This window comes from Spea bombifrons, chromosome 9 (assembly GCF_027358695.1).
Source record: "Spea bombifrons isolate aSpeBom1 chromosome 9, aSpeBom1.2.pri, whole genome shotgun sequence".
NCBI lineage: Eukaryota > Metazoa > Chordata > Amphibia > Anura > Pelobatidae > Spea > Spea bombifrons.
In genome coordinates, this window is record NC_071095.1 from 15517478 (window position 1) to 15524977 (window position 7500).

Consider the following 7500-nt stretch of genomic DNA (forward strand, 5'->3'; position numbering starts at 1 on the left):
CAGACAGAAAGAATTATAAGCCCTGGGACAGGACAGAGAAGGTGAGAAGGTTCAAATAAGGGTTTAAAGCTTTGATGATGAGCAAGAAACACATGGCAAAAAGCTCTCCCCGGACTGTGAGAAAAAATTAAAAGCCTACAACACCTGGTATTCCCAGGCGGTCTCCCATCCAGGTACTAACCAGGCCCAACCCTGCTTAGCTTCCGAGATCAGACGAGATCGGGCGCTTTCAGGGTGGTATGGCTGCAGGTGTGAAAGTTTTTTATTTTACTTCTCTTATTCTGTTACTGCTGCTTGTCGTCAGACAGAAAGAATTATAAGCCCTGGGACAGGACAGAGAAGGTGAGAAGGTTCAAATAAGGGTTTAAAGCTTTGATGATGAGCAAGAAACACATGGCAAAAAGCTCTCCCCGGACTGTGAGAAAAAATTAAAAGCCTACAACACCTGGTATTACCAGGCGGTCTCCCATCCAGGTACTAACCAGGCCCAACCCTGCTTAGCTTCCGAGATCAGATGAGATCGGGCGCTTTCAGGGTGGTATGGCCGCAGGTGTGAAAGTTTTTTATTTTACTTCTCTTATTCTGCTGCTGCTGCTGCTGCTGCTGCTGCTGCTGCTGCTGCTGCTGCTGCTGATGCTTGTCGTCAGACAGAAAGAATTATAAGCCCTGGGACAGGACAGAGAAGGTGAGAAGGTTCAAATAAGGGTTTAAAGCTTTGATGATGAGCAAGAAACACATGGCAAAAAGCTCTCCCCGGACTGTGAGAAAAAATTAAAAGCCTACAACACCTGGTATTACCAGGCAGTCTCCCATCCAGGTACTAACCAGGCCCAACCCTGCTTAGCTTCCGAGATCAGACGAGATCGGGCGCTTTCAGGGTGGTATGGCCGCAGGTGTGAAAGTGTTTTATTTTACTTCTCTTATTCTGTTGCTGCTGCTGCTGCTGCTGCTGCTGCTGCTGCTGCTGCTGCTGCTGCTGCTGCTTGTCATCAGACAGAAATAATTATAGGCCCTGGGACAGGACAGAGAAGGTGAGAAGGTTCAAATAAGGGTTTAAAGCTTTGATGATGAGCAAGAAACACATGGCAAAAAGCTCTCCCCGGACTGTGAGAAAAAATTAAAAGCCTACAACACCTGGTATTCCCAGGCGGTCTCCCATCCAGGTACTAACCAGGCCCAACCCTGCTTAGCTTCCGAGTTCAGACGAGATCGGGGGCTTTCAGGGTGGTATGGCCGCAGGTGTGAAAGTGTTTTATTTTACTTCTCTTATTCTGTTGCTGCTGCTGCTGCTGCTGCTGCTGCTGCTGCTGCTGCTGCTGCTGCTGCTGCTGCTGCTGCTGTTGCTGCTGCTTGTCATCGTCAGACAGAAAGAATTATAAGCCCTGGGACAGGACAGAGAAGGTGAGAAGGTTCAAATAAGGGTTTAAAGCTTTGATGATGAGCAAGAAACACATGGCAAAAAGCTCTCCCCGGACTGTGAGAAAAAATTTAAAGCCTACAACACCTGGTATTCCCAGGCAGTCTCCCATCCAGGTACTAACCAGGCCCAACCCTGCTTAGCTTCCGAGATCAGACGAGATCGGGCGCTTTCAGGGTGGTATGGCCGCAGGTGTGAAAGTTTTTTATTTTACTTCTCTTATTCTGTTGCTGCTGCTTGTCGTCAGACAGAAAGAATTATAAGCCCTGGGACAGGACAGAGAAGGTGAGAAGGTTCAAATAAGGGTTTAAAGCTTTGATGATGAGCAAGAAACACATGGCAAAAAGCTCTCCCCGGACTGTGAGAAAAAATTAAAAGCCTACAACACCTGGTATTCCCAGGCGGTCTCCCATCCAGGTACTAACCAGGCTCAACCCTGCTTAGCTTCTGAGATCAGACGAGATCGGGCGCTTTCAGGGTGGTATGGCTGCAGGTGTGAAAGTTTTTTATTTTACTTCTCTTATTCTGTTGCTGCTGCTGCTGCTGCTGTTGCTGCTGCTGCTGCTGCTGCTGTTGCTGCTGCTGCTGTTGCTGCTGCTGCTGTTGCTGCTGCTGCTGTTGCTGCTGCTGCTGCTGCTGCTGCTGCTGCTTGTCATCAGACAGAAATAATTATAAGCCCTGGGACAGGACAGAGAAGGTGAGAAGGTTCAAATAAGGGTTTAAAGCTTTGATGATGAGCAAGAAACACATGGCAAAAAGCTCTCCCCGGACTGTGAGAAAAGAAAAAGCCTACAACACCTGGTATTCCTAGGCGGTCTCCCATCCAGGTACTAACCAGGCCCAACCCTGCGTAGCTTCCGAGATCAGACGAGATCGGGCGCTTTCAGGGTGGTATGGCCGCAGGTGTGAAAGTTTTTTATTTTACTTCTCTTATTCTGTTGCTGCTGCTGCTGCTGCTGCTGCTGCTGCTGCTGCTGCTGCTGCTTGTCGTCAGACAGAAAGAATTATAAGCCCTGGGACAGGACAGAGAAGGTGAGAAGGTTCAAATAAGGGTTTAAAGCTTTGATGATGAGCAAGAAACACATGGCAAAAAGCTCTCCCTGGACTGTGAGAAAAAATTAAAAGCTTACAACACCTGGTATTCCCAGGCGGTCTCCCATCCAGGTACTAACCAGGCCCAACTCTGCTTAGCTTCCAAGATCAGACCAGATCGGGCGCTTTCAGGGTGGTATGGCTGCAGGTGTGAAAGTTTTTAATTTTACTTCTCTTATTCTGTTGCTGCTGCTGCTGCTGCTGCTGCTGCTGCTGCTGCTGCTGCTGCTGCTGCTGCTGCTGCTTGTCGTCAGACAGAAAGAATTATAAGCCCTGGGACAGGACAGAGAAGGTGAGAAGGTCCAAATAAGGGTTTAAAGCTTTGATGATGAGCAAGAAACACATGGCAAAAAGCTCTCCCCGGACTGTGAGAAAAAATTAAAAGCCTACAACACCTTGTATTCCCAGGCGGTCTCCCATCCAGGTACTAACCAGGCCCAACCCTGCTTAGCTTCCGAGATCAGACGAGATCAGGCGCTTTCAGGGTGGTATGGCCGCAGGTGTGAAAGTGTTTTATTTTACTTCTCTTATTCTGTTGCTGCTGCTGCTGCTGCTGCTGCTGCTGCTGCTGCTGCTGCTGCTGCTGCTGCTGCTGCTGCTGCTTGTCATCGTCAGACAGAAAGAATTATAAGCCCTGGGACAGGACAGAGAAGGTGAGAAGGTTCAAATAAGGGTTTAAAGCTTTGATGATGAGCAAGAAACACATGGCAAAAAGCTCTCCCCGGACTGTGAGAAAAAATTAAAAGCCTACAACACCTAGTATTCCCAGGCGGTCTCCCATCCAGGTACTAACCAGGCCCAACCCTGCTTAGCTTCCGAGATCAGACGAGATCGGGCGCTTTCAGGGTGGTATGGCCGCAGGTGTGAAAGTGTTTTATTTTACTTCTCTTATTCTGTTGCTGCTGCTGCTGCTGCTGCTGCTGCTGCTGCTGCTGCTGCTGCTTGTCGTCAGACAGAAAGAATTATAAGCCCTGGGACAGGACAGAGAAGGTGAGAAGGTTCAAATAAGGGTTTAAAGCTTTGATGATGAGCAAGAAACACATGGCAAAAAGCTCTCCCCGGACTGTGAGAAAAAATTAAAAGCCTACAACACCTGGTATTACCAGGCGGTCTCGCATCCAGGTACTAACCAAGCCCAACCCTGCTTAGCTTCCGAGATCAGAGGAGATCGGGCGCTTTCAGGGTGGTATGGCCGCAGGTGTGAAAGTTTTTTATTTTACTTCTCTTATTCTGTTGCTGCTGCTGCTGCTTGTCGTCAGACAGAAAGAATTATAAGCCCTGGGACAGGACAGAGAAGGTGAGAAGGTTCAAATAAGGGTTTAAAGCTTTGATGATGAGCAAGAAACACATGGCAAAAAGCTCTCACCGGACTGTGAGAAAAAATTAAAAGCCTACAACACCTTATATTCCCAGGCGGTCTCCCATCCAGGTACTAACCAGGCCCAACCCTGCTTAGCTTCCGAGATCAGACGAGATCGGGCGCTTTCAGGGTGGTATGGCCGCAGGTGTGAAAGTGTTTTATTTTACTTCTCTTATTCTGTTGCTGTTGCTGCTGCTGCTGCTGCTGCTGCTGCTGCTGCTGCTGCTGCTGCTGCTGCTGCTGCTGCTGCTGCTGCTGCTTGTCGTCAGACAGAAAGAATTATAAGCCCTGGGACAGGACAGAGAAGGTGAGAAGGTCCAAATAAGGGTTTAAAGCTTTGATGATGAGCAAGAAACACATGGCAAAAAGCTCTCCCCGGACTGTGAGAAAAAATTAAAAGCCTACAACACCTGGTATTCCCAGGCGGTCTCCCATCCAGGTACTAACCAGGCCCAACCCTGCTTAGCTTCCGAGATCAGACGAGATCGGGCGCTTTCAGGGTGGTATGGCCGCAGGTGTGAAAATGTTTTATTTTACTTCTCTTATTCTGTTACTGCTGCTGCTGCTGCTGCTGCTGCTGCTGCTGCTGCTGCTGCTGCTGCTGCTGTTGCTGCTGCTTGTCATCGTCAGACAGAAAGAATTATAAGCCCTGGGACAGGACAGAGAAGGTGAGAAGGATCAAATAAGGGTTTAAAGCTTTGATGATGAGCAAGAAACACATGGCAAAATGCTCTCCCCGGACTGTGAGAAAAAATTAAAAGCCTACAACACCTGGTATTCCCAGGCGGTCTCCCATCCAGGTACTAACCAGGCCCAACCCTGCTTAGCTTCCGAGATCAGACGAGATCGGGCGCTTTCAGGGTGGTATGGCCGCAGGTGTGAAAGTGTTTTATTTTACTTCTCTTATTCTGTTGCTGCTGCTGCTGCTGCTGCTGCTGCTGCTGCTGCTTCTGCTTGTCGTCAGACAGAAAGAATTATAAGCCCTGGGACAGGACAGAGAAGGTGAGAAGGTTCAAATAAGGGTTTAAAGCTTTGATGATGAGCAAGAAACACATGGCAAAAAGCTCTCCCCGGACTGTGAGAAAAAATTAAAAGCCTACAACACCTGGTATTCCCAGGTGGTCTCCCATCCAGGTACTAACCAGGCCTAACCCTGCTTAGCTTCCGAGATCAGACGAGATCAGGCGCTTTCAGGGTGGTATGGCCGCAGGTGTGAAAGTTTTTTATTTTACTTCTCTTATTCTGTTGCTGCTGCTGCTGCTGCTGCTGCTGCTGCTGCTGCTGCTGCTGCTGCTGCTGCTGCTGCTGCTGCTGCTGCTTGTCGTCAGACAGAAAGAATTATAAGCCCTGGGACAGGACAGAGAAGGTGAGAAGGTTCAAATAAGGGTTTAAAGCTTTGATGATGAGCAAGAAACACATGGCAAAAAGCTCTCCCCGGACTGTGAGAAAAAATTAAAAGCCTACAACACCTGGTATTCCCAGGCAGTCTCCCATCCAGGTACTAACCAGGCCCAACCCTGCTTAGCTTCCGAGATCAGACGAGATCGGGCGCTTTCAGGGTGGTATGGCCGCAGGTGTGAAAGTGTTTTATTTTACTTCTCTTATTCTGTTGCTGCTGCTGCTGCTGCTGCTGCTGCTGCTTGTCATCAGACAGAAATAATTATAGGCCCTGGGACAGGACAGAGAAGGTGAGAAGGTTCAAATAAGGGTTTAAAGCTTTGATGATGAGCAAGAAACACATGGCAAAAAGCTCTCCCCGGACTGTGAGAAAAAATTAAAAGCCTACAACACCTGGTATTCCCAGGCGGTCTCCCATCCAGGTACTAACCAGGCCCAACTCTGCTTAGTTTCTGAGATCTGACAAGATCGGGCGCTTTCAGGGTGGTATGGCTGCAGGTGTGAAAGTTTTTTTATTTTAGTTCTCTTATTCTGTTGCTGCTGCTGCTGCTGCTGCTGCTGCTGCTGCTGCTGCTGCTGCTGCTGCTGCTGCTGCTGCTGCTGCTTGTCGTCAGACAGAAAGAATTATAAGCCCTGGGACAGGACAGAGAAGGTGAGAAGGTTCAAATAAGGGTTTAAAGCTTTGATGATGAGCAAGAAACACATGGCAAAAAGCTCTCCCCGGACTGTGAGAAAAAATTAAAAGCCTACAACACCTGGTATTCCCAGGCGGTCTCCCATCCAGGTACTAACCAGGCCCAACCCTGCTTAGCTTCCGAGATCAGACAACATCGGGCGCTTTCAGGGTGGTATGGCCGCAGGTGTGAAAGTTTTTTATTTTACTTCTCTTATTCTGTTGCTGCTGCTGCTGCTGCTGCTGCTGCTGCTGCTGCTGCTGCTGCTGCTGCTGCTGTTGCTGCTGCTTGTCATCGTCAGACAGAAAGAATTATAAGCCCTGGGACAGGACAGAGAAGGTGAGAAGGTTCAAATAAGGGTTTAAAGCTTTGATGATGAGCAAGAAACACATGGCAAAAAGCTCTCCCCGGACTGTGAGAAAAAATTAAAAGCCTACAACACCTGGTATTCCCAGGCGGTCTCCCATCCAGGTACTAACCAGGCCCAACACTGCTTAGCTTCCGAGATCAGACGAGATCGGGCGCTTTCAGGGTGGTATGGCCGCAGGTGTGAAAGTGTTTTATTTTACTTCTCTTATTCTGTTGCTGCTGCTGCTGCTGCTGCTGCTGCTGCTGCTGCTGCTGCTGCTGCTGCTGCTGCTGCTGCTGCTGCTGCTGCTGCTGCTTGTCGTCGTCGTCAGACAGAAAGAATTATAAGCCCTGGGACAGGACAGAGAAGGTGAGAAGGATCAAATAAGGGTTTAAAGCTTTGATGATGAGCAAGAAACACATGGCAAAATGCTCTCCCCGGACTGTGAGAAAAAATTAAAAGCCTACAACACCTGGTATTCCCAGGCGGTCTCCCATCCAGGTACTAACCAGGCCCAACCCTGCTTAGCTTCCGAGATCAGACGAGATCGCGCGCTTTCAGGGTGGTATGGCCGCAGGTGTGAAAGTGTTTTATTTTACTTCTCTTATTCTGTTGCTGCTGCTGCTGCTGCTGCTGCTGCTGCTGCTGCTGCTGCTTGTCGTCAGACAGAAAGAATTATAAGCCCTGGGACAGGACAGAGAAGGTGAGAAGGTTCAAATAAGGGTTTAAAGCTTTGATGATGAGCAAGAAACACATGGCAAAAAGCTCTCCCCGGACTGTGAGAAAAAATTAAAAGCCTACAACACCTGGTATTCCCAGGCGGTCTCCCATCCAGGTACTAACCAGGCCCAACCCTGCTTAGCTTCCGAGATCAGACGAGATCGGGCGCTTTCAGGGTGGTATGGCCGCAGGTGTGAAAGTGTTTTATTTTACTTCTCTTATTCTGTTGCTGCTGCTGCTGCTGCTGCTGCTGCTGCTGCTGCTGCTGCTGCTTGTCATCAGACAGAAATAATTATAGGCCCTGGGACAGGACAGAGAAGGTGAGAAGGTTCAAATAAGGGTTTAAAGCTTTGATGATGAGCAAGAAACACATGGCAAAAAGCTCTCCCCGGACTGTGAGAAAAAATTAAAAGCCTACAACACCTGGTATTCCCAGGCGGTCTCCCATCCAGGTACTAACCAGGCCCAACCCTGCTTAGCTTTCAAGATC

The 7500-nt window shown here is 48.8% G+C and overlaps 19 non-coding genes and 3 pseudogenes across 19 annotated transcripts in view; all 22 read right to left on the reverse strand.

Annotated features, from left to right (window-relative positions):
• Positions 1-132: 132 nt before the first annotated feature.
• On the reverse strand, positions 133-251 carry LOC128466866 (5S ribosomal RNA). Its single transcript, XR_008345642.1, has one exon. It is a non-coding gene; the product is annotated as a 5S ribosomal RNA (ribosomal RNA).
• Positions 252-433: 182 nt separating this feature from the next.
• On the reverse strand, positions 434-552 carry LOC128463426 (5S ribosomal RNA). Its single transcript, XR_008343323.1, has one exon. It is a non-coding gene; the product is annotated as a 5S ribosomal RNA (ribosomal RNA).
• A 224-nt stretch (positions 553-776) lies between these two features.
• On the reverse strand, positions 777-895 carry LOC128464688 (5S ribosomal RNA). Its single transcript, XR_008344508.1, has one exon. It is a non-coding gene; the product is annotated as a 5S ribosomal RNA (ribosomal RNA).
• A 227-nt stretch (positions 896-1122) lies between these two features.
• LOC128463252 (5S ribosomal RNA) lies at positions 1123-1241 on the reverse strand. Its single transcript, XR_008343158.1, has one exon. It is a non-coding gene; the product is annotated as a 5S ribosomal RNA (ribosomal RNA).
• A 251-nt stretch (positions 1242-1492) lies between these two features.
• LOC128462892 (5S ribosomal RNA) lies at positions 1493-1611 on the reverse strand. Its single transcript, XR_008342816.1, has one exon. It is a non-coding gene; the product is annotated as a 5S ribosomal RNA (ribosomal RNA).
• Positions 1612-1793: 182 nt separating this feature from the next.
• Positions 1794-1912, reverse strand: LOC128464911 (5S ribosomal RNA). Its single transcript, XR_008344718.1, has one exon. It is a non-coding gene; the product is annotated as a 5S ribosomal RNA (ribosomal RNA).
• Positions 1913-2203: 291 nt separating this feature from the next.
• Positions 2204-2322, reverse strand: LOC128464455 (5S ribosomal RNA). Its single transcript, XR_008344288.1, has one exon. It is a non-coding gene; the product is annotated as a 5S ribosomal RNA (ribosomal RNA).
• A 218-nt stretch (positions 2323-2540) lies between these two features.
• On the reverse strand, positions 2541-2659 carry LOC128465636 (uncharacterized; annotated as a pseudogene).
• A 233-nt stretch (positions 2660-2892) lies between these two features.
• LOC128464623 (5S ribosomal RNA) lies at positions 2893-3011 on the reverse strand. The gene has a single exon (XR_008344447.1). It is a non-coding gene; the product is annotated as a 5S ribosomal RNA (ribosomal RNA).
• Positions 3012-3253: 242 nt separating this feature from the next.
• Positions 3254-3372, reverse strand: LOC128462849 (5S ribosomal RNA). Its single transcript, XR_008342775.1, has one exon. It is a non-coding gene; the product is annotated as a 5S ribosomal RNA (ribosomal RNA).
• A 218-nt stretch (positions 3373-3590) lies between these two features.
• On the reverse strand, positions 3591-3709 carry LOC128465670 (uncharacterized; annotated as a pseudogene).
• A 188-nt stretch (positions 3710-3897) lies between these two features.
• Positions 3898-4016, reverse strand: LOC128464457 (5S ribosomal RNA). The gene has a single exon (XR_008344290.1). It is a non-coding gene; the product is annotated as a 5S ribosomal RNA (ribosomal RNA).
• A 251-nt stretch (positions 4017-4267) lies between these two features.
• On the reverse strand, positions 4268-4386 carry LOC128466802 (5S ribosomal RNA). Its single transcript, XR_008345578.1, has one exon. It is a non-coding gene; the product is annotated as a 5S ribosomal RNA (ribosomal RNA).
• A 242-nt stretch (positions 4387-4628) lies between these two features.
• Positions 4629-4747, reverse strand: LOC128466803 (5S ribosomal RNA). The gene has a single exon (XR_008345579.1). It is a non-coding gene; the product is annotated as a 5S ribosomal RNA (ribosomal RNA).
• Positions 4748-4962: 215 nt separating this feature from the next.
• Positions 4963-5081, reverse strand: LOC128464206 (5S ribosomal RNA). Its single transcript, XR_008344055.1, has one exon. It is a non-coding gene; the product is annotated as a 5S ribosomal RNA (ribosomal RNA).
• A 245-nt stretch (positions 5082-5326) lies between these two features.
• LOC128462893 (5S ribosomal RNA) lies at positions 5327-5445 on the reverse strand. Its single transcript, XR_008342817.1, has one exon. It is a non-coding gene; the product is annotated as a 5S ribosomal RNA (ribosomal RNA).
• Positions 5446-5648: 203 nt separating this feature from the next.
• Positions 5649-5767, reverse strand: LOC128465698 (uncharacterized; annotated as a pseudogene).
• A 243-nt stretch (positions 5768-6010) lies between these two features.
• Positions 6011-6129, reverse strand: LOC128465238 (5S ribosomal RNA). Its single transcript, XR_008345027.1, has one exon. It is a non-coding gene; the product is annotated as a 5S ribosomal RNA (ribosomal RNA).
• A 242-nt stretch (positions 6130-6371) lies between these two features.
• LOC128463410 (5S ribosomal RNA) lies at positions 6372-6490 on the reverse strand. Its single transcript, XR_008343309.1, has one exon. It is a non-coding gene; the product is annotated as a 5S ribosomal RNA (ribosomal RNA).
• Positions 6491-6750: 260 nt separating this feature from the next.
• LOC128463055 (5S ribosomal RNA) lies at positions 6751-6869 on the reverse strand. The gene has a single exon (XR_008342970.1). It is a non-coding gene; the product is annotated as a 5S ribosomal RNA (ribosomal RNA).
• Positions 6870-7084: 215 nt separating this feature from the next.
• LOC128466804 (5S ribosomal RNA) lies at positions 7085-7203 on the reverse strand. The gene has a single exon (XR_008345580.1). It is a non-coding gene; the product is annotated as a 5S ribosomal RNA (ribosomal RNA).
• Positions 7204-7421: 218 nt separating this feature from the next.
• Positions 7422-7500, reverse strand: part of LOC128464161 (5S ribosomal RNA) — a 119-nt gene continuing 40 nt past the window's right edge. Inside the window, exon 1 of the ribosomal RNA XR_008344012.1 lies at positions 7422-7500. This exon is cut by the window's right edge and continues 40 nt beyond it. This is a non-coding gene — a ribosomal RNA (5S ribosomal RNA).